Consider the following 26,570-nt stretch of genomic DNA (forward strand, 5'->3'; position numbering starts at 1 on the left):
CCACATACATTAATCAGTACTTACTTACATACTTATTAAGTAATAGAAGAATTTGTGAAATAAATACCTACTACCATGGCTTCCACAAGGTGGGGGCTGACAGGCCTCTAGCCTGGGGGCCCGGGCGCACGAGGGGCCCGGCGACGCGAGTAGACCAGATAAGTTAGATAAACACACATCGCAAATTTGCTTTAATAGTTGAAAAGGTCGCCTGCGGCACTATTTTCCTTTAATGATGTTTTTATTTTAAATTATGTGGATTTTTAATTGTGTAAGTATCAATACTCGACAACTCCATAATTCAAATGGACGTATTAAAATACTTACACAAAAAATCGCTAAATATAAACATTAATTTTACCGCGTAGGTACACCATTTGGAAATCGCTTCTGTAAAGCGTCACACTGCGTTTATCCTTAGCGATAGGTAGGTAGGCGCCAAAGATCCTAGCCTGGGGGCCCGCTTCAGGATGTGGGGGCCATGCCTACTACATAAATCGTATTTTATTTTATTTTCACAGATTTTCAATGTGAACAGATGATCACATTATATCTAATACAGATTTTTAATTAACTATTTCTTTTTATTCAACGAATAGGACACAAGATTTGAGAATGTAACATTATATTATATTATATTGAATATACATAATTCGAAAACATCTCACTACACACTAGAAAAAATCATTTTGTAGAAAAAAAAATACGACACCCGACGAGACCTGGACCTGCATCTGCTGGATTCGCGCCAGTATACTTTTCCAATTAAGCTACGGGCATCTTACTAAATTACGACGATTTATCGTTGGCTATCGGTTTTAGTAAGTATATTAAATTAAGGTAGATATCAATTAATTCCTTAACTATTACTAACGACGTCGCGGATTACTCCATTATTTTAGTTTTTATAACGTACTTAGACTTGCTAATAATCTGGCGCAAATCCAGCGCGAACAGGTTCATGTCGGGAGCTTTTGTCTCTACAAATGACTTGTTCTAGTGTGCATATGCATGAGATGTTTTCAAGTTATGTAAGTATATTATTTAATACAAATTTAGCGACACCAACTTGCTTATATCTACTCATTTTAGACTTCTATGTAAAAAAAAAAGTGATTGTGATTGTTTTGCCTTTCACTGAAATTTCCACTTAAGCATAGAGTTTTTAAAAGTGATTTAATTGACGGTTCTGCAAATATACAGAAGATAAACTTCAAATTTATATAAAAATACAACAAATTACTATCATTGCGTATTAAGTTATAATATTACAAATTACAATGGTGTATTTGTATTTATACAGGGCCTAAGGCGCCTATCTAAGGGTCTCTTGGAAATCTTTTGTTGACACAGCATACATGAATGAGTAAACAACGTCTTCGGAGCTTTTTTCGTTATGTTGTTAAAAAATAATATACTTACAAACTTTAGAGCTTGAATTTTACACTCCACTGAAAGCGGAGATCCTTTCAAACAGTTTATCAGCTATTTAAAATATTAAAACCTTCTGTGTTTTGTCAGGTAAATAAATGAATGTGAGGATTATTCCCCAAATTTCTACTATAAGATATTTTGGTACTGTTCGGTTATCAGGAATACAGCGGAAAACACATTTTGAAAATAGCCGATAAACTGGATTATTTGTTAGGTTAACCTAACCTAACGTAACCTAACCTAACCTAACCCAACCTAACATAAACTAACCCAAACTAACAAATAATCCAGTATATCGGGTATTTTCAAAATGTGTTTTCCACTGTATTCCAGATAACCGATATTTTGTATCACGGGCGAGATAGATTTAACAATTTGAGTTGAAATGAAAGCATAGTAGTTAGTTGGTAGTATAGGATTGATTAAATTTTATTATTGAGCGATTAGGTAGGTACCTACTTACTTAAGTGGTTTTATTTTGTTTAACTACGTAAGTATGTAGTGTTACCAATGTTACCATCACAATATCTACTACTATTATTACAATAGTATTATTTGGGGGTAATTTCACAAAAACAATCACGTTGATTTTTAATTTCAAATTTCTGTTTTCTAATAAGTAAGGATCGAGTGAAAATCCCCCACCACCCCAATCGCAGAGGGTAGACTTGGTTGCAGTTGTAGTAGTTGGGTCGTAGGTACTCGTAGTTGGGTACTAGATATAATCAAAATTGATTGTCTTCTTCTTGTCCGTCTTTTACAGTACACCGTACGTAGAGTTGGGTTTCAGGAATTTCCTGACGGGAATTCTCGAGAAATTTTTAACATTTTGGGAAATCCCGGATCTCGAGAATCTTTTCTCGGGGTTCGGGATTTCTATATTATCAAATATTAATTGAAAAAACGATTTTATATATGAAAAAAGTGGACAGAAAACACAAAACGTTCAAAGACTGATAGGGGCATTTAACACAATTAAGCCAACGTCGACTCAAAATGAGCGCAATTTTTGCAACATCAGGGAATTTTGTGTCTCAAAAGCGTACGCGATTGTCAGATGCAGCGATTGAACTTTTTGAAATCTCATTTTAATAAGTAATGTTTTGAATTATTTTTGTTTTCCTACTTCTATTTTGTCTGTCTTCTTACATAAATAAAAAAAATCATATTTTTTTTGGAATTTGTCTGTTTTTACAATGATTTTAGAATTTTGCAGGTTTTTTTAAATTTCCCGATATCTCGAGAATTCCCGAGAATTTTTTTCTGGAAATCCCGAATCTCGAGAATTCAAAATTACATCATTTCATCAAGTAAAACAATATTGCACAATTTTTGCCCGTACCATGAACTTACCGCGAGTTTGTGTGTTTCGATCATTACTATTATTGTATATTAATATATGGTAGGTAGTTGTATTCCACTTAATTTACTTATTTAATATATTTTGTCAGAGAATTATTTCTATGATGTCGTCGAGTATGAACAAAATATTTTCTTACGCAGTTCCTATCTACTTGTTTACTTATTATCAGTCAATGACGCTAGACTAGGTGCCTATCTATGTAATTATTTTGAAAAAGAAAATCTAGTAGCGTGGAACCTCATCATAAATTAAGATTCCAAAGCAAACGCAAACAGTTCCCTGCGTTAGTATAATTACGTAATAAGATTGCGGCATTCTCACTGTTAATAATTGTTATCCTTATCAGCAAAATATTTACCTAATAATTAGTAATTAAATACTTTGGTTTCTTTACAAATTACCTACCTACCATTACCATAATATTTAAGTATGTAGCTAGGTGCCTACACTCTGCAGAGTGTAGTTTAATTTGAAATTATTATACGATTAATTCTTAGTGTTTTTTTTTTTATTGTGGCATTTTTTCGCGTGGACCATCGCAAGGCTCGTAGATTTCAAACATTTTTGATATTTTACTAGCCGATTCGCCATAATTTGTCCATTAACCATTACGTGAGTTCGAACTGATTTTAATTAAGGCTATACTTCAGCTGAAGCATGGTCTAAAAAGATCATGACTAGGCGATGAGCGGATTGTGCAAATGACGCAAGCCGAACGAAATATAATTTGTCACAAAAATTCAACATGCTCCCTTTTAACGTTATGTTTATTATTATATTCGTAATAATGGTAGTATATTCATTGACATGTTTTCTTTTTAAAGTACATGCGGAACGTTTTTTAGTCATCTTTACACGATTTAAGAATATATTCCTCCGACGCCATCACAAAAAAATTTACGTGCTCACAGGTCGACTATCACTCTCCGACTGGCAACGCGGCCGAAAATACGTCGTACATACTGTTGAAAATTATTTGCCGTTTCACTTATGTACGCTCTTAACCATTACGTGAGTTCGAACTGATATTAATTAATACGAAATCGTTCCGATCGAAGAAAATATACGTAAGTATATTATTTTATAAAAATCTAGACGTACCTACCTAAATAACCGTGTCAGGAAATTTGTACGTATTCCGTTGGCCGTATCACACTTCACCGTGAGATGTTCTATCGAAAATAGATGGCCGTATAGTATCCATATCTCAATAACACACTTAAAATAAAAATATATAAATTGGGAATTCAATATTATCGTAGGTATTATTTCTATAAAATTCTGGTAGGTAGTATCAAGTTGTACCTACCTGTCAAATATTTGTTTATTTTTTTTAAACCATGTCCAATCCTAATATGATCATATGGGCCACCACAGAATAATGACAGCGTTATAATCAGATATTCTATCTATAGCGATCAATATCACATCAATGTTCTTATTGAATCTAATATAATTAGAACATTACCTACCAGTGGCGCACCCAGGATTTAATATTGGGGGGGGGGCCCAAAGAGGAGAATGTAAATTAGTCCCATAGGCTCTTTTTCTTCTTCACAGCCTAATTTCTCGTTTATCGGCCTTTTGTCTATTGCACTCGGTATACCTACACCATGGTCCCCACATGCCGAAACGGGCCCTCAGGTTAGGATATTTGGAGACCCCCCTACCTACCACTAAGATTAAAGGATGTGTGAAACACTACATTAAAGGTTTTTCAAATTGTGTTTTAATTCAAATTAAGGGTACTTGTACAGTGAATTATTGGCGATTTTTAATACATCTACTTTAATAATGGAGCTTTTGAGTATCGATACATTATAATAAAAAAATATATTGCACAATTCTATAAGTAGAGGAAGAGGTGGTATTGTGGCCCCCCAGTTTGTTTTTTCTTCATAAAATACGAGTTTTTATTCTAACTGCTCTAAATTTTTGTTTAAAGTGAAGATAAACTATTAAGTTTGTGTCTGCTAAAACGTGGAACCAAAAATAAAACAATTGAATTATATTAAACATGTATTTATAAAAAACCAAGTTTTCCTATTTTTGAAAAATGTGAGGGTTATATGGCCCCCATCGAAATTTACAAGATTCTTTTGTCGATGACAGTATAGACTAGTAACTAAGCATTAAATATTACAGAATCACTCAAACAATTTGTAATCTTCTCATTTTTAATTATGTATTTAAACAAAAATCACACATATTCATTTGTTCGCACGATGTGCATTCTCTGTGTGCCTATAAGTGACAAATAAGACATTGAATCCAAATTTCACCATATCGGTCCATGGAATAAGGTTCCCTGCAAAACATGCATATCGCATCTGCATCTTCAAGAGGCGCACCAGGAGTTTCCATATCGGATATATCCGAGGCAGAATCGGAGGCCCAGATTCTTCAGTTGTTTCTGAGTCAGAACTCATGCGACGTCGTTTTGCTATATTGTTAGCTCCGCTGCCTCTAGCATAATCTCACTTATCTGGTCAACCCGACACGCCGGGCCCCCCACAGCCCGGGCCCCCAGGCTAGAGCCCTGTCAGCCCTCCCCAGCCATGACCTACACCACTCCGGAATTCCGGTGGACACCGAGAATACACAGTGACAGTTCCATTAGGGATTGAGTTTCTAAAACAACCTGACATTGGTGTTTCGAAATTTTTGTGTTTGAATGAAATTAAAATCTAAGATTTTTTTCTAAAAAGGGTGCTGGAGAATTATTACAAATCATTTTTTTGCCATGTTTTTATTTATCTAAGCTCAAAGGTATAGTTTATTGGCTTTCAATTTAAATGTTTAAAATCATTCCGATAATTTTCATGTTTCGGGGGTGCCAGGGCCCCTTGCCCTCCCCCCCCTGGGTGCGCCACTGTTACCTACTGTCTCCAATACTTCACTAACAACGCGTGATTTTTTAAATGTAATGCTATACGGTATGGCCCCCACAAAGGAGGGGCTGACAGGTCTCGAGCCTGGGGACCCGGGCTCAGGAGAGGCCCGGCGTGGTGAGTCGACTAGGTAAGTGAGATAAACACACATCACAAATTTGCTTTAATAGTAAAAAAAGTCCCTAACTGATTATGCAATACAATCTTTAATTGTGTGTCGATACTCGACTAAGTATAGTATTCTAATGGATGCATTAAAAATATAAAAAATCGCCAAAAAATACGCATTAATTTTACACCATTTGGATGACGCTACTGTTGAGTATCACACTGCCTTTGCCCTTAGCGATAGGTAGGGGGGCCGCCAAAGATGAGACCACCTGAGGGACCACTTCAGAATGTGGGGGCCATGCTATGCGGCTAACTCTTTTCGGTAAGATAGTAGTTGACATGATTGTGGTACGGTGAAATGTACCTAGTACAATTTACATGTAACCGTAAACAACACAAAGTCTCAAAATTATTGAAACACATTAGGATATTATTATGTTTAACCATCACAACTTTACTGTCAAAGCTCGATTTTTTTACTCGTTTGTTGATCTCTGGTCGTCAGTAGTGGCTCATCAACTAGTAACTATTAACTAGTAAAGCGATGGACCAGCTGTGGGCTCGAATTCCACCCAGATTTATATTTTCAAGTTATGGACGGCGGATACGTCATAGCGCTGTATATGGAGAGAGAGGGGGTACTGGGATCCAAGTGCACATGAGCGCGGGGATTCGTACTTCTCTCTAGATGGCTGATATTATGCCGTATCAACGTACTAAGTAGGTATATGTTTTTCATCCCTATTCCGCTCTGAATTTTCCCTCGTATAAATTGTATCAATGATTATTATAATAGTAGTTTTTTTTAAGATCAGGTTTTTTCGTTTTGTATATTATGTCATTAAGTACCTACCCACTTACCTCACTGAAAGCATAACGTCCTTTAAAACTTCCCGCCCTCGAATAGGGTTGTGCATTATGAAAAGATTCGAATGAATAAGACATTTGATATTTCCCTGATGAAATGTTTTGATAACATTATGATGTGTCGATCCGCCCTTCCGACAAAGGTATAAATTACCCCCTCCATGGGCAGCTGAATGCTTTCTGACGCATTGAACATCGGCCAATGAAAATGCTTGGTGTTCTTGTTAAATTCAAGCACTCCCTAATATCACATTATGATAAATCAACGTATTTAAATATCTATATTTTATAGACAGGCGCGCATACATTAGGGCCACCCCGATGTAAATGCTTTTAGACCTGATAAAACACTTGGGTTACGATTCAGTCATGAGGCCCTGACGATGAAGTAATGTTTCATTTACCTTAAGGCTATACTTCAGTTGAGGCATGGTCTAAAAACATCGTGCGTAGGCGATGCGCGGATTGTGCAAATGACGCGTGTCGAACGAAATATAATTTGTCATAAAAATCCAACATGCGTCTATTTAATGTTATGTTTATTGTTATATTAGTAATAATAATAGTATATTCATTGACATGTTTTCTTTTTTAAGTAGATACGTAAAGTTTTTTAGTCATCTTTACACGATTTAAGAATATTTTCATCCGACGCCATGACAAAACAAATCGACGTGCTGACAACTCGACTGTCGGTCTCCGATTGGCGACTAGTGAGAAATTTCGTAGCACCTGCTGTTGAAAATTATTTGCCGTTTCACTGAAGTACGCTCTTAATAATTTGTATATTTTTTCGTAGTCAGGGATCTGGACCTGGACCCCCCCCTTCCCTTTTGTGTGCGCACCTGTAATGACAACCAAAAATATATTATATCTGGGATAACAAAGAGCCTATAATAGCTTGATAAAATTTGTTTGTCTGGAGTATTTTTGGCCGCCTAAATAATGTTTTCAAAACTTAACTCCCATTATTTCTAAACTGTAAATAGTGTAGGTAGTTTTCCATATCATATTATATGTATGCAAAATATGGACCGTGGAGTGTCCACACTGTGGTGTGGTGAATGCTGGATATAATGCGTAAAGACGACAGATGAAAAATAAAGCAATTTAATAAGGGTACATAAATATGCGATATAAAAGAGTTTACAAAAAACCTTAAATGTAAATGAGGAGGACATAACCGGTGCTCAAAAACAGGCAATCCCTGGAATAACCTAACCATCGTATGAAAGAACACGCCCGAAACGTCCAGGTTCTTGGATTAACTATATCCCTACCTAGTACTAGTTTCACGCACAGGGCCGATAGGAATGTAATCATATTAGCGTGGCCTTTATCCGGATACCAATTAATTCAGGCTAATCATAATGATTATACAAACAAAAAGAAGAAAATAAAATGACAAAGTGAATGAACTTATCAACGGTTCGATGCTTGGATTTTGACGGTGCTGGTTTACGGTAATGAGTCCCATGGCCCTTTACGAATTAGGTATATAGGTATTATAAGAATCGAAAAAAAGAGTTCTGACGGTAGGCGGAAGGATGAAATTGGAGATTTATTTCTACAGATAAACGAAGCCACTACTCAGTGTCAGCTGATAGAAAACAGTTTTATTGAGACAGTTTATACTTCTTCCGTATTTCAGAGTTGTTTCGGCCGTCAGTCACGTTGAAGGTGACGAAAGAGACGAAAACTTAGCACCCAATAATACTGATCAATGAATAAATTCTAAGTTCCGGAGTAAATGGAGTGCACATTATATTCGATGTTAAATAAAATTGATGTTTCATTTTCATTGAATAGAGTTTTCTTTCAAAACACTTTTGACGGCCCATTTTGAAAGCATTATATTTTTTTACTCAGGTATAGTGTCAAAAGAAAAAAACTCTATAGTAGTGTGTATTGTTATTTATTAAATAAAATAAGGCATGAGGTATCAATTACAAAAGCATTCTGAATAAAATCAAAATGTCCACGTAGCCTTCGCTAGCCCCTTCACAATAAAAGATTTATTAGGCCTTTTTATCCCTTACATAATTATCACAACTTTGGTTATACAGATACTCTCAGAAACATATTGTGCTTTTGACAGTTTTAACATTTAACGCTTTGAAAAATTACACATTCTCTCAAATTCTAACACTAAGTTATACTTAGGTCAACTAGAGCCACATTCTGGATTTTCATATATGTATATATAAAGAGCCACACCATAGTCACGTTCTCACGTAGTATTAAATACACAAATTCAATTACATTTCTAAATAAATCTTTATTCTCATCTTGTCACTTACAACATTTAGAAAGGAAAAGTACAATATAATGTGTAAAGAAAATACCTATATTTGTATCAAGAGATATTGAAAGCCGCCCGCATTTGACCACGTCTGGTATAATTATACTATATAGGTATAGATAAATTTAAATATGCGTCCTACGATGCAACATAAACGTAGGAAGTGGGACATGTGACAATCGTGTTTCATATAATGCAGAGAAAAGTTGGTGTAGGACACAACATAACCTATATAATATGTTAAATAGTTTTGGACAATGCAGCAAATGAGGCATCCATTGATATGGAGGCATCAGACAATTTCTGCTTCTGGATGAAGACCTTCTGTGGTCGATTCACTGCTGGATGAAGATTTATCCATGTTGATTTCCCCTCTTGATGAATTTGTCGATCGAGCGGATTAAAGGTTATCATGTATTGTGCTAGATTTCCTCAAAATTAAATGTCTAGAAACTAGCATTTCATAAAAAAGTCACAATTTTGAAGATTGTTTTCATGAACAAAAACGAAGAAGACTTTATTGTTTCGCTATTGATAAGTAAATAAGACGGACAACTGAAAATTAATTAATGCACGTAGGTATGTAGCAATGGAGGATTTAATTTATTGATATAATATATCTATATAAGATATGAGGTCAGCATGGTTATTTTATCAGAAGCTTTTAGCTGTTTTAGTTGGTTTAAGTTGCAAAAAAAAAACTGCCAAACTCTAAGAGTAATGATAATATATAGAGAGCGCATATTTTTCGGCAAAATTTCTTGCGTACAACGCAGAGTAGAATCTCGATTTTATTATTATCAACTTAACTATGAAACGTTTTAGTATAGCATTGTGTTTCTTCTCAGTACGATTACCAAATTTAAACACAACATAGTTAACCATATTATGTTCTACTAAAATAACTAAAAATAATTACCACTAACTTTATATTTAATACAAAAACAATAAATTACAGCAACACGTTCTCGCAATTTATAAATGAATGTAATCAGTCAAATCCATATTTACCGGAGACGTTTTCAGAAAATATTTAATTCAGACGTAGAAATTCTATCTTACTCTAACTAACGCATAGAGCGGAAATCAGGGAACTGAGAAATTCTGTGGCGGAAATATAAGCGTCTTTGTTCAGGCCTTGGCTAAACTAGAAAAAAACGATAACAAAGTATAAAAAAACAAATGCATGACAAATTACATGTACCTATTAGTAATAGTATTTATGAGCCATTCTGTAAATTGAATTAAAAAATGTTATACCTACGACGTTACTGTTTTAAGCTGCTACCAGTATCCATCCATTCATCCCCCAGTTTATTTTAAGTTTAAACCCTTTCAATATTTTTATTACGTTTTATTAGGCGGGCACAATCACCGAGGCCTTTCTTTAAATAAATCCGAGAGATTATCCCAACACGACACAATCCGTTTTCAATTGAAAACTTCAATACATTGCTTATTCTTCGTTTAAATATTTAAAAGCTCTGACAGCGGGGATCACAGCTTTACAGTAAGTCAGTGATTTCCAAACTGGGAGGCGCAGAGTGTTGCAAAGGGAGGCGCGAAAAGTTTAACAGTTTGCGCACAGGTTTACAGTTTGCAAATGCATAGTTTATAAGACGGCCGATAGTTATAAACTACATAAAAACAGTCCTATAAAAGGTTGTTTGCAAACCTGTCTGAAAATATGGAGACTAATTTTATAATACCTCACTTCTATACTATTGTGAAGCGCGCTGGCTATCTCGTGAAAAAAACCGTAATGTTGAAATTTGAGGCAAATTTGTTTAGGAACAATAATTTTGTTGTTAAACTTGTCTATTTGGTGGAAATTTGGCTAAGCGAAGGCATTCATAAAAAAATTTGGAAATCAAAATTACAAAAAAAATAAGTTCGCCATGTTCACTCATAAATGATTTCTGCGCCATAGATATTAAAGCAAACAAAAATCTATTTACTGAGTTCTTGGTTAGTTTACTAATGCACTTTTAATATTATTTTATTAATAGTAAAAAAATTAGCGTGCGGCGCTGCTTTATTTCAAGACTATTAAATATATAAAATATGTGGTTGTACATTGCAATTTGATGTGATACCTATATGATGATTGATATATTGAAATGATAACTCCCGTGTATAATTTAGGAAACACTACATTAGAGCACCACACTGCCCTTAACCTCAGCGATAGGTAGGTGGGCCCGCCAAAGATCCTGGCGTGGGGGCCCGCTTCATGACGTGGGGTCCACAATAGAATCCATCTGTCAATAAACGGTGATGCATTTGGATTGACTACTATTGAAATTGATTGTGCTAATAAACTAGCACATTCATCGCATGAAAAACAAATTAATTTAAAAATAAATATAATACAAGTAGTAAAACCTTGTTTATTTTTATACATTTTTTTCATTTTTGTATCAGTACATTGTTGACTATTTAAAAAAGGTGTCTGTATTATTTAATGAAATAAACGGGGGGAGGCGCCAAGATTAGATTTTTTTAAAGGGAGGCGTAGTAACATAAAGTTTGGAAACCACTGCAGTAAGTTGTCAGTGTTGTATTTTGTATTCAGTTAGTTTATCGAGTAATTGAAGCGATACCAAATAAATAAACACCGCTTTATACAAATAGTAATATGACATTTTAAATTACACGTCTTGTAAAATTATTGTCTTCATCATCAAGACATCTGAAACTGTCTAACAGCCTTCTCCACGGCTTGGATCCAAATATTTTTTTGGCACTGGGACAACTGCGCCGCACTGTCTAATCCTAATGAAATAAATATACGTTCGTTACTATTTGATACAGAAAGCAGGCGAAGAAGTTTAATAAGTTTTTTTCTACTACTTAGTAGTTTTAATTAATTTTGCTCTTAACATAAAGTGTCTTATCTTATTGGGATCATGCCTGACGCTTCATATCAAAATAAAATAACTCTCTTCTCGTTGAAACTTAAACATATGCACAATTATTAAATCATTATTTACGTGGGCATATTTAAATTCTTTTTCCAAAAATTAAATAATATACCTACCTAATAATATATAAGTATTAAATATATATTTTTTAAAGTCCTACCTATAATTCACGAACGTCTATTTATTTTTGAATTTCACTTGATTGCGTAGTGCCCAGTTGTCCCGGCGCCGAATCGTCAAAGTATTTTTTTTCTACTTCTAGTTTTTCAACTGTACACAGGATATACATATAAGACAGGCGCGCACATAGAAAAATGGTTTGGGCGGGGATCCATTAAGTATCCATAATAATTTATTTTCGACAATTTAAGACAGCAGGAGGAGACGAGTTAACAAATCGACACCTCCTACGTATAATATTGTAACTAACAAAATGATGTTTTTCACTTTTTTTCATTTTTCGTATCCATAGTATGTATTACATATGATGCCATTTACAGAATTTCAAAATTCGTATTATAAGTGCAATTTTCAAGCATTGCATATTATTGTATCTCAAATTTCTTGAAATGTTTCCGACTTGAAGTATGGTAACGTATTTGGCAATACTATACGCAGGAAACGCGCGGAGATCTTGCCGCGCGGGTGTATTGTTACTGCTAATTACGATACTTCGCTTCGGACGGGAGGTGACACACCGCTACCACTGTGAACTTTCGGTTATATTGTATTTTTGTATGGTTTGGTAAATATTAAATACCATAATGAAGAGATCTAGACAATGTCAACAAATATTGCGCAATATATTCGCCCCTACAGGACTTTAGTGTCAAGAATACAAAAATTGATAGAAAATCTATGCGTGCACAAAAATGTGTGATTAGGCCAGATGGGACAATTAATAGTACAGCGTATAATATAATAGAAACGGATAATAATAGTAAAACAACAATGGACGAAATAAATTCTACCCAGGGAAACTGTGACTTTAGGATTCAAGGTAAGTTAATATTTTTAATCTTTTTCTCGTACGACAACACAAAGTATCGTAAGTTATACTTACCATTGTTTACGTCGTTTCTTTGCGTGTAACTATTATTGTATGTAATATTTACCATATTTTACGTCGGAAAAAACTGAAAAAAAAATTGTATCTATCACTTATAATAATTTACGTCGTGCTTATTTTAGTAAAATATATTGTATGTAGTACTTATCATATTATACGGCGACATACAATTTTAGTTGCAATATTATACGCGTGATAACTTTTATAAATTCATGTTTATTTAGTTGTTTTGCTTTTTACAGAGTCATCACTGCCTTCAGGTGCTGATTAAAATATTATAATGGAACTTTTAGACATTATTTGTGACGATGATGAGACTAGTGACAGCGTTGCTGATACAAACAGACTACATTCTCTCGAAAAGATTAACAGTAAAAGTAATTGGATATATTATAAAATATAGAGCTAGTTTTGTGAAAAATCACCTCAAGAGGTACTGTTATCAGAAACTATAAGATTTATAATGCTTTATAATCATGTTTTTTTAGAAACCTCAATTATAATGGCTAAGGTTTCGGGTGATCGAAATAAAAGTGGTAATATGTTGCTAAATTAGCGATAAATGAAAAGCAACGCAGAGTTTTTACTGAAACTCAGTCGTGTCGAAATTTTACCATTAAATATCATCTGACGAAATATCAAAATGAAAATAACATGGAGCTGGTTAAGGTCTGTAAAAAAAGTTTCTAGCTACATTCTCTATTTGTGACCAATTCGTATTCACAGCTTTGGACAAGGTGGATAATGAAACTGCCGTTTTAACACCTGATCAACGAAGTCGACACAAAAATTGCAATGTTGTATTAACTGATGATATGAATACCAGTGTTTCCGACCATGTTAAGTCCATCCAACCGGTCGAATCAGATTATGTTCGACAGCGATCAAGCAAACTTTACTTAGATGGCGACCTGGATTTTACCCATTTATTTAAACTATATAATGAATGGTATGAACCCATAATATACACACATAAAGGCAGTATCAATTTTATTTTAAATTGTGTTGTGTCACTATGTCCCTAAAAAGGACCAGTGTGTCCAATGTCACATTTTCAAAAACTTACAAGTCCGAGTAGCATCCACGGAGCAACTCCCAGTTTATGGCAAGAACCTTGGTCGTCAGTTAAGATTATTTGATAAACATGATGTTCAATCATTACACGGCAAAATTGTATCTGCGAATTTTGACTTCCAAAAAATTTTGAATGCTCTTCACGGAAATTTGAGTAAGTACATTTTATTATAAACGTAAATTATCAGTTTGAAATTTCACAGTTTTTCAATTTACACAAAATGTAGCCTAGCTACATGATACATATAGCAGGAAGCTGAAGGCAAACAAGGTGCAAATGAGGACTCAAGTTGCTTACTTATTGTGGTCTATAAGCAAAAGAATTCAGGTTTTGCTCTAACAATATAGGCCAGAACAGAAATCGCATTGTTTATGACTTTAACATGACTGTATTTGGTCCATAAATACAATGTTAATGTAAAGCACACATTTTTGGAAAGGGGACGTACGCAAAATGAAGAGGACTGCGTTCAAGCCCTGATTGAAAGATGTTCGACAAACAAGCAAATTTTTGCACCTCCAGAATGGTACTATTTAGTTGGATGGACAAAACAAGAAGGAAAACCTGAGGATGTGGTAGAGATCAATCACATAGCATGTTTGATTTCAGAGCTCTATTAAATTATCATATATGGACTAATACAAATTAATATAAATCACAATGATCCGTTTAAGATTAATTACAAGTGCGACTTGTCCAGCACTGTCTACTCGACCATGGTCGTGAAAAGTAACACATAGCACACGCAACGAGAAACTTCATTTTCGGTAAAGGTTCTTTATTCACAAATATTGCCAATTCCAAAAGCTAAGGCAGATGATTTACTGCACATGTGTCAGTGTCAGTGTAAAAAATCTCTTTTCGGTTGTATGTTTTAAATTGTGCATGCTTCTTTTTTCGCATCATATAATTGAAAATTAATTCAAAACTAAAAATATAGTTGCAGAATGATTTCTTTTTCAGTTTCACTTATATTTTAACCTGAAGTGCACCCTTCCACTTAATCACCCATTGTTATTCTCTTGTTTGATTTTCCTTTGATATTTGATATATTATTTAACCAAAAACGTTGGTTTAAAGTGATTGTAATTTTTCTTTTTTGCTTTTAATTTTATTTCAATATTTACATACTTTCTTGAATTGGATTTTTGATTGAAATTATTTCTTCTCTGTTATTTTCTGTATGTTTAATTTTTATCATGTCATGAAAGTCTTAAATTTATGTAATGTTTTATTAAATGACAATAAAAGCAATTTTATATAGAGTATTTTTTCCAACCTACCTATCTGACGACCCATACCATAACTTTTAATTATTGTTATTACCGAATTATGATTTTAAATACGCAAAAAATCCTAGGTGAAGGATTGTATCTAACATATACAATATATTTCACCAAAACCATGACGACGTAAATTATGATAAGTATCACATACAACTAAATGCATGTAAGAGGTTCCGCCGTAAACTATTGTATGTGGTTTATACAATATTTCAAACAAATTCTTTTCCGCACTATAATGTTGTAACTGCATTTTCTGATTAACCACAGAAAATATTAGATATCCTTTTATGCAAAACAAATTTATTTATAATTTACAATTGACATCCCAAATTTGGTGCAAAACATTCAAAAGGTCGACTTACACCAAGCTTTTGTATCTTTAAACCGCTCTCCTGTAAAGTTGCGATTTTGAAGTTACAATACTCTACGTAGGAGGTGTCGAAATCTAGCAGGTGCCAAAACTGCCGAATTTATCTTGCTTACTACCAGAGCGTTGGAGCGCACCCTAGCTCTAGCTCTTCTCCGGGACCTAATACTTGCTCCGGCTCCGCTCCAGGGTCTGCTCCGCTCCGGGTAAAAAGTTTTAATTATTATATATGTATACAAATGTTAAAAAATAAATAAAAAAATAGTAGTTTTCAAATAATCGTCATTTTCATTATTAATTCTATTAAACAAAACCGACAGCAAATCGTCTCTAATTATTTGCATCTTCTGCCAAAAAAGTGAGGTTATTTATCACTTGGCAGTGAAACCATATTTCAAATAATTCCAGTGTTGCAAAGTGTCAAAATATACTATTTTCATTAGATTTTAGGACGAAAATTTAATAATAAAAAAAAAAACATCTGGAGCATTGGAGCACTACAAATTTTCGGTGCTCCGGCTCCGATCCTGCTCCGGATAAAATCCCATTCCTCCAGTGGTCCGTGCTCCTGCTCCTTGCTGCGCTCCAACGCTCTGCTTACTACTTTTCGTCGCTTCAAACGCGGACCTTCGCTCTTTTCCGGGTAAATTTTCCATAGCCAGATATTCCACGTTTTGAGTATAGCCATGGAGATCTGACCTGCAGCTATAACTTCGAGTGCTCACCTACGAGTTAGGTATTGCTGTCGCATTCACAATATTGATTGTCGAATGCGCTTGCAACAGCGATCTTAATTACTATGGTCGTTTGTATCCGTGTGTCATTCGAGCTATGTCGTCTTTTAGGGTCAAAATATCAAAACAGATGCCTCAGATGTTTGCACCAATTCACGAGTGCCACGGGTTTGCAATCCCTAACTGTATCTGCATACATACGTCGTACCTACCTAATATGTGGGTGTTTCATATTGTGTTACAATGCTACATGGCTATACAACTGTTCTGAGGTTATTATGTTCTGAATTACGTTATTGACATGTAGGTCCAATGTATTTTACAATATGTGCGTGATATAACTGGACCTCCGGTAATTAAACCACCCCATGCAGTCATTGACCACTGACTGAGAGGCCATCCATAGACGGAAACTGTATAATACAATGTTCTACATAATAATATTATTGTGTTGCTGAGTTATGTGGTTTTGTGCCATGTGCCATAGGAACCGTACCTGCAAAAAATATATTTTCACTAAATATATACCGTGTTCGTTTATAAACCTTATACCTACATATTATACGCTTATATTAAATTTAAAAACATATTAAGTAGGTAAATCATAACTTTAGTATGGCAAACGGTCAAAAACCACACGCGGTTTCAGTATATCGATGGCTCTGTCTATCTGTAGCATGGCCCCCACATCCTGAAGTGAGCACCCAGGCTAGGATCTTTCCCCCCCCCTACCTTTCGCTAAGGGTAAAGGCAGTGTGACGCTCTACTGTGGTGTACGCGGTAAAATTAATATGTATTGTTAGCGATTTTTTTTAAATTTGTGATGTGTGTTTATCTCACTTATCTAGTCGACTCGCCACGCCGGGCATCTCTTGAGCCCGGCCCCCAAGGCTAGAGCCCTGTCAGACTCTCGTTTGAGGGGGCCATGATGTGTAGATAGTAATTATACATAGGTATGGTAGTTTGCCAAAAAGTAAAGTTCAGATAAAACCCTAAGGGCTTGCGCAGACAGAGCGCGGTCAGGCGGTCTGCGTTCCGCGTTCGGAGTTCGGCGTTCTTTGTACTGTATGGACTTCATACTGTATGGGTACACAGCCGGTGGTCAGACCGCGCCGGTCAATTGGAACGCTGGAGTTCTGGAGTTCTAGTGAGTGAGAGTGAGTGAGTGGAAGTGAGAAAGCACCGCTGTTGCGTACTCACTCCCCCGTGTGGTTTCGCTCTATGTTGTTTGACTGCTCAAATTCCTATGACGGGACTGGACGGGAGGTACGGCGTTCTTTGTAATTCCGGGAATAGAACTCTAGAACGCTAGCGTTCCAATTGACCGGCGCGGTCTGACCGCCGGCTGTGTACCCATACAGTATGAAGTCCATACAGTACAAAGAACGCCGAACTCTGAACGCGGAACGCAGACCACCTGACCGCTCTCTGTCTGCGCAAGCCCTAAAACGCTTAAACATATTTCACTTAACAATTAATGCTTCACGTATCAATGAAGTGGGTTGGAAAGGTTTGATTTTTTTATTCGTAAGCCTTCAGTGACTGGTTGCACATCCAGGCCCCAGGGTCAGTCCTAACAATTATGAGGCCCGATTGGAGTACGCATGCGAGGAGGCGCCTAGCTATATTTCCCCCTACAAAATGACTGTGAGGGAGGGAGGAGGGTGTTTATCAGTGCGAATAATTCACTTGGAATACGTTGCGTATTGCAAAATTACAATTCGATCTCGTTACCTCTCAGGCTCTCGGATCCAGGTACCTACCTAGTATTTATGTTACATAACTTTGGAAGGAAGTATTTTTTCAAAGGAATCATACATTGCTTGACTTCTGGGTAGTTTGAATATTACACAAAGCTCTTAAACGTTTCACCCATTAGCCTGAAATAAATGGCCTGCAATTACACAACGCTCACTGTCACCCGTTTCCCTCCAATTTACAAAAGCTAGTTCCGCTTTGTTCCGCCACCTCTTCACCATTCGACAGTTGTTTAGTTAATTTATCACTGGAGGGCGTGCGTGTCTCATACGCCCGCGCATTATTTGTAGCAATTTACTGAACAATAATTATTATTGTTTTCAAAGACCCTCCACAATAATAATTGTTACTATCGACCGTGAAATGCTTGAGCTTGTGAGTTTTTTTTGTATACGTCTATTGTTTTAAATTAGGGAGGGCGCAGAACCAATACAACGAGAAACTGGCATCGTAAATGTGAATCAATACTGAATGAGTGTGTATTGATATTATTATTATTTTCTTTTCGCTACAGTTTGGGGTATACCTTGACCCCCTCAATAGAACTCCTCTATTTCCCTCGGTCTTACGCCCTCTTTCGCCATGGGATTACTCTTAGTTATTTCAAGTCTTTCTGTATGCCATCAAACTACTCTGGTCATCTATCTATGCAATTCTGCTCCACTTAACGTGAGGCGCTTCATCAGCTAACTGCTAGGTTGTATTATATGCATAAATGACTCTAAATTTCTCGCAGCCTACTTTCCATTAGGCTTAAGTAGGTACCTATATGCGATACCTGAAACTCCCTGTTGCACATTATGACATAATAAGTTGATATATTATATTATTTTTCAGAATATAAAATAATGAAGTTAATATTATACCTACTTAAGCAATTTAAATAATAGCCTAGTATGGAGTCTTCGTCACCGATATGCTCTTCTCTCCCATGGGTAGATACTCTCTTAAAGTTAGGTATGTAAATTCGGTTCCATGACAAAACAGAACAGTGACAAAACAGAACAACGATAAATATAACTATGACCTTTCAGGAAAAATATAAATTTAATATTGAAATTATCCTATCTCTAGTATGTTGATAGATTTTTAATAGCACAGATTTTCAATGCGCCATAATAAATCAAATTATATACAGTGTTGCCGTACAGTATAATAGGTATATAGTGTTGCCGGCAAGCTTAGGATATCTTATCTTAATCAATATAATATGTTCAAAATGGTTGGGTGACTACGTACAACGAAATAATAACCTAACCTAACTGAACCTAACCTAACCTAACTTAACCTAACCTAAATAGATTCCACAAAAATGAATGTTTCATATCTATTTCCCCTGGCTGTTCTGTTTTGTGGCTGTTCTTTTTGTCACTATTCTGTTTTGTCATGTTCTACTTTGTCATTTTCTGTTTGGTCATGTTCTGTTTTGTCACTGTTCTGTTTTGTCATGTTCTGTTTTGTCCAGTTACCGTAAATTCAATCAAAGCACACTTGAGTGCATAGCGACCTTAGTCTTAGGTAACTGATCCTGAGACATTCCCAGTCATATAAAGTACATACTGATGTTTCACATCCAAACGTAGGGTTCCGTGATACTACCATGAAGTGTTTCAAGACAACATTTTTTGCTACGTATCCAGGTAGGTACCTTTATCAAATTAAGCCAATAGCCCCAAGTCTCAGCCTTGAGGAACTGAGATTCACTAAGATAAGAAGATTAGTAATACTTACCATTTAGTAGTTTTTCAGTTTCACCTGATACCGGATCATAATTTCAGATAAAATCAATTGCTTAAACTTGAATGTTCACACCGTTTTAACAATGGCCATGTAGGTGTTAGATCGTTAAATTCTTGGTATCACTATTGTCGCCATAGTGATAGGTTGCCCATACAAATATTTCTTACTTTTATGAGCACACAACTTGAATGTTATCCTTGTAAACAGATAGTTTACTTGACTATTATAAAAAAAGGGAATAAAGAGATTGGTAGGGTATGAGAAAACAATATTTTTTGATGGAAAAATATACTTTACCATAGAAAATAAACAGTGTCGTCCCGTGGGGGTAGGCAGATCGAGCGTCGCTTGGGGGCGGCAGTTACCCAAAAGGCGGCAAATCGAGTAGAATCATTAGGTATACATAGAAAGTTACCTAAACTTAGTAATAGCGGAAATATCTTATCATTAAAAAAATCAGCTCACTGGTTGGAAACAAAATATATTAATTAGGTACCTACTATAAAAATTTTAATAGGATTTCATTTTTTTGTCGGGTTCGCGATGTCTAGTTTACTTCCATTGTCCTTGGATGTCACGTTCTTGGTGAACCTAATTTAAAATTTATCCAAATATATTTTCCAGTCACTCGCGAGTTTTGGAAGTTGTCAGGTGTATTTTTAAATATACCTATCTGAAACCGTAGACTCGCAATATTGTCTATTGAAACAGAGTTGGCATTTAAATTAGATTTAGTGGTATACCTATATCTTGTTACTAATGTATCCATACAGCACATTTCTTAGATATTTGAGTTATGAAAGGATGATAAAAATTACTGTATAAAAAAATGGCGGCATTTTGTCTAGGGACGTCATTGAAAATAAACACTTATTTTCGTGCAAACCTTATTTTTGTTTTTATTTAATTAAGGGTTTAAGGGTTTTTCTACAAAATTTTAACTTCCCCCTGTCAATAATATTGAAAATCAGTCAGAGATGTCAATGTTAGACTATCGATAGGTTTGTACGCAGTTGATCCGATCCACTAAATGCCAAAACAAATACTACACTCGGATATGTATATCAGGAGACTCACTTGCATACAAAATTGTAATATAAAAATGGACACTTTAGCAGCGTAGGCCAAATATATTATCGCAAATTTTTGATGTTCACCTTTACTGAGATAAGTTTTCAAAACACAATTTAGATAGGTACAATATTGGCTATAGGTACGCCGACAGAGTTATGAAACTTTACATAAACTTTATTGTAGGGATTATTACCAAAATAACCAAAATTCGTCTAGTAAGATCACCACAGAACAGATTAATAAATATAATTCCGATAGGCTATACCCAATACACTACATTTTGACGCAGGGTTTTGAATGTGTGAGTGTCCTACGTAAATGAAGAACACATTATAGTGTGTGTTGCAGCTTTCAAATACACCAATATTGAATGAGCGTCATTGCATAAGCCGAGAGCAGTTGTCAGAATGAAGGACACACGTATTTTTGACACGTGTTTAAGTTTATCTCGTATTCGTCCGCACTCGAGATCGGTTTCCTGTTACTCCACACCCATTAGGTATTTCAGTTCCTATTATTTCTGAGTTCCTTGAAGATCACGTATCCTACCGATGTGTATAATATGATGTGTGTCTGAGACTTGGACAGTAAAAAAAGAGGACTCTAGACGCTTCTGTGGTGTTGGAAGCGGATGCTGAGAATCTCGTGGATTGCCAAACGTACCAATTACCAATGACTCCATAACCAGCAAAAAAAAGAAAAAGATCAATGTAGATGGCGTTCATGTTACAACCAGATTCACTTCTTTACGCAAAAATAAATTTTGTATGACAGAGACTGGTGTCTATGTGCAAGATCACTCGACCGTAGTCTATGCAAAGCAGCCATTCCACACCAACCTCAATCAGAGATAGAAGCACTTTTAAATAAAGTGTGTTTCTTTAAATTCACAAAGCCTGTGTATACTGTTTATACCTTTTGAATGATAGTTATTATATATGATTTTGTTTAACTTTTAAATAGATAAAAGCATAAAATCTATGAAATTATGGTGTTTTAGCAGTCCAGGCTGTTTTGTGCAAAACCGTTTTTTTATAATGTTCATTCTGGAATGTAGCCAACTCTTATTTTTGTAAGAAAACTCTTTATTTTTGCAACTATTTTCTTTAAAAAAAACCTTCTACGTTACTCAAATATTATGGGAATTTCAAAGTTCTGAAAAAAATTCGAAAAACTTGTAAATTATAAATTAATATTTAGCTGCCTGGCACTAATTTTTACATGAAAAATCTATTAATTAAATTATATTATATATAATAAAATGAAAAACATATAATGTAATTGAGAAAATAATGTTTATTAATTGAATGTAGAAAAACTCACCTTACACAGTTAAGATTTTAATACGTAGGTACATAATATTATCATATGGTGGCTTTATGCAGATCGCAAAAGTCATATTCTGCAATTTTTAAAATCTTTAAAACGCATTTATATGAGATTTTTGTATGACAGCAGCTTGGCTGATTTGTGCAGAACGTAAAATAAACGTGTTAAAATAAGGAAATCACAATAACTCATCTTTTCAAAATTGTGGCTTGGCTGCTTTGTGTATAACTACGCTCACTTCTGACAGCTTTTTTATTCTTCAGATTCTACATCCATTACCCAAAAACTGTTATGTCAGCAATAACACTAATAGCACCAACCATTTCACTATGGTACTCGTACCTACCTAAAAAACAAATCGTCCAAATAACCTGTCGGTACCGTGGACAGAATTGGCAATAAAGATTACGAGCTTTTGGACTTGATAACTGATCCGTGATGTTTATCAGGGGATATGCGCCGGGTGTTGATATTCGATTCGAGCATCGATCGAATGAGAGCTTTTAAAAAGCTCCCTATTGATCAAAGTATAAAGACGGCGTGGGAACTCACCTGGACCTTTACTGCCCAATAAAGTCGCTTACAATATAATATTATGATTCTTATAGAGCAACTCAACTGAGATAAGAAGATTATATAATCATTACGTAACAACTTGGCACAGGTATTACGGCCAGGTAAATCTGTCATTATATTTTATATTATTATAAACACGGCATGAATAATATTATCACAGGTATTATATTTCTGTTTACAATAGAAAATGACATAGTAGAATTAAAATACCTACTATACTTTTAAAAAATATTTCTCATAATGATTGACTATACATTGTCATAGTAACCCAAGCACCAGGCGCGCGCAACAAGAGATGGGGGTTTCGTGTCCAGCCCGTGAAAAACTACAAATTATTTTGGTGGTTGGATTTCTTCTTCCTCGTTAGGACGATTTGGCTGTCGAACTGTATAACATCCATTTCAACAAGTTGGACCCTCTCCACTCGACATTCTACAACATGCAATACCTGTGTCATTCGTGAATCGGTGCAAAAATCTGAGGCATTCAACGTACTCAAATACTCGGTAAATGACGCGTCAGGTCTAAAAAATAAAACAGAGCGGACAACACAAACGGGTACTAAAGCATAGTACCCACGTACGTTCTTGCTCGATGGTTTTGCTCGATCGAGCATGTTGACTTGGAAGCATGCTCGTCGTTGCGTCCACACAGTCGAGCAACTCGACACAAGACACTGTGAGGCCACCGTCGCACCGCCACGACTTCGACCAGGAGTAAGAGCGAGGCCACACTAGACTTGCTGGTGCGTCCTCACTCCCTCACTCAAATTACATCGCGCAAGAATTACAGAGCGTCAATCTTCTACGGATAGCGCAATTTGTTCGATGTCGAACCAAAAACCATCGAGCCAGATGGTACACACGTTGAGACATGTTGGAATCAGCGTAAAACCATCGAGCAAGAACGTGCGTGTGTAGTTACTTCAACAATCATGATGTGGCATTCGATAACCACTCATGGGTGCGACAATCGTAATAACTCATAGGTGATAACCCGCAGTTATAGCTGCAGACAAGGTGATTATCGGTATACTGAGGTAAGTGAGAAGTTTATGGGTATGGGGAACGTATCCAGAAAATGAAGAAGGTCCGCAGTTGAAGTGATAAAAAACTACAACTAGTAGGCGGGGTAAATACGGAAATCATTAGCACTTGTTATTCTTCCGCCGCATTCAAAAATGGAGGAAGGCTTTAAGTTTAAGTCTAAAACCACTACTTTTCGGAAGAGCCAAAATAAGATTGATTTTTGGACCATTTTGTATAAGAACTACAATGTCTCTGAGCGGAATTTAGTTATTCAAAGGCATTGTTTTAATTCATCCTCTTTCTCATTTGTAATACGTATTACGATTTATTTAGTATGTATATTTAATTCATTTTACGATTTTAAAAATAAACATCTAGAAATGATTTTTTTTTAAATGAAACCGCCCCCATACCATTTTTCTGTGTGTGCGCCTGCCATGTAGGTATTTAATGCAAACCTGTTTAACGGTTGCTGTCGATTTGTAAAGTGAATCCATAAAAATATGATACCACAGATTATGCCATAAAAAGTGGATCACTTACATGAGGCTGGAGCAAGAAACTGGATACGACGTAACTTACGATATATAGTTAGATGACCCAAAACTGTAGATTTCGGTACCTAGGTATAAAACAAAATATTATTTCCAGAATTGCAGGTTAACTTTTAGAATTTCTTTGGTTTAGAATTTAAGTTTCTGTTAGGTATGGTGTTGGCAAATTATCTGAATACAAAAATTATTTTTCTTCTTTTGTTTTAAATAGTTAGGTACATAGGTGCGCATTGAATGATATTATGTAAATTGAAAGTATATAGACATAGTAATATATTATAATAAGTTGTATTCATTTACTGCCTCGTAATTATGTCACTAGGTGTCATTAGTGTTGTAACCAGGGAACTTATTTTTCTTTTCTGTGGTTGTAACACACCATCTTATGCACACAACACACTTCACAGATATTAAAAAAAGAATGCTGTCACCTTCTTTGTGAGGCTGTAAGAAGGTATAATTCGTGAGTGTGGAGACATATGCGATTAACTAAAAGACGTGATATGATAGAATATGTTATTTTCAATAGTTGCCTACGTTTGTATCATAATATAAATTAAATTAATGTATCACGCAAACGAAACGCGCATTCAACATTGCTACCAATATTTGAACACTCTCAACGGGTTTTATATTTAATGCGTTTTATGACCTGACCGTCATTAAGTAGGTACCTAATACACTGAAACTGGCTTCAAATCCTTGGTATAGCGACTGACTTTCGCATTTCTACCTTATTAATCATTCTTCATATTCGTGCTATGGTGAGAAAAGATCTAGCATTATAATGACAAAAATATTTTCCAACAACTTTTATGGATTATTCAGACAAGATCTCCCCCCTCCTCCTCATTAAATTTGTTTACAATTGCTAATCTTATAATTATATAATAATGTTAACTCAATCAAAAAATCTTTGGGATTAGGCCTTATTCTAAAACTCTTTCTTTGAGCACTAAGGTACCTACATGGTAGTTATATCAGTCCCGTGCAGCATCGTTTCGGGACAAGGAAGTGTGGCACTAAAATCTTTTCATTTTTACACGTTTATAGCATCATGGAAGGCGGCCGTGCACAAACAGTGGCTGCATATACATGGCGGGTAGAGATGGGGTAACTCAAATCAGTACCTAATTTAGTTTGAAGTGTCGTATCCATCATAATATCAAAGTTTTATTATATAAATCTATTTTTATTATGTAATCTTAACTTCTCTTTATTTAATTATTTAATTAAAAACAATCGATCTTTCTGTAAAAATATTCTACTTGAAATCCTTGTTGTTTACATTTAATCGACCTTCGGTTTTGTTACAAGATTTTTTTTTTGACCATTTCCAATCCTAATAGGATCATATGGGCCTCCACAGAGTGGAGGTTTGTATTAACAGATTTTATTTTTACGAGAAATGGATGTCAGCCATTTGCTCAATCTATTAGGTCCATACTCTGACTCATACACAAATTGAAAAACAATATGTGTACTTGCCACACCCAGGATTCGAATCTGGAACCCTCGACACTATAGACCGACGCTTAAGCCACGCGGCCATCGTGGGTGTTACACGTGGGTGGGGTGGGAAAGAGATGAAAAAATTAAGCGTTGTTTGTGGAGCATTTTCATAGCCGATTTTGGCAAAATTCATGAATTCAAGAATGAAAACCTAACCTAACCCAACCTACTCGTAACAAATAATCCAGCATATAGCCTATTTTTTAAATTTGTTTGCTGCTGGCTTCTTGTACACCGACAAGAACCGAAAAAGATTATAAATTATTATCTATTAATATAACACATTATTTTTTTGAAATTATTAATAACCATGTCCTTGCTTTTTCGTACAAGGTGGTTGTTAGTAATTTTGAACAATCACAAACACCCAGGCTTTGAGAAAAACACATCAATATTGTGTGTCCTGACCGGGTATCTAACCCAGGAACTCTCGGGTGGAAGGCAAACGCCTTACGCACTGCAGCACGAGAGCCGCCTGGACCCTATCGATTGAAACCTAATTAAAATTCATTATAGCCTGATAATATAATATTAAGTTACTCTGTGTCGGCGATCCTCGAGACTAACGTATAATAA

The sequence above is a fragment of the Rhyacophila brunnea genome, unplaced genomic scaffold (assembly GCF_057557595.1).
Source record: "Rhyacophila brunnea isolate RB1 unplaced genomic scaffold, BYU_Rbru_1.0 scaffold_5, whole genome shotgun sequence".
Taxonomy (NCBI): domain Eukaryota; kingdom Metazoa; phylum Arthropoda; class Insecta; order Trichoptera; family Rhyacophilidae; genus Rhyacophila; species Rhyacophila brunnea.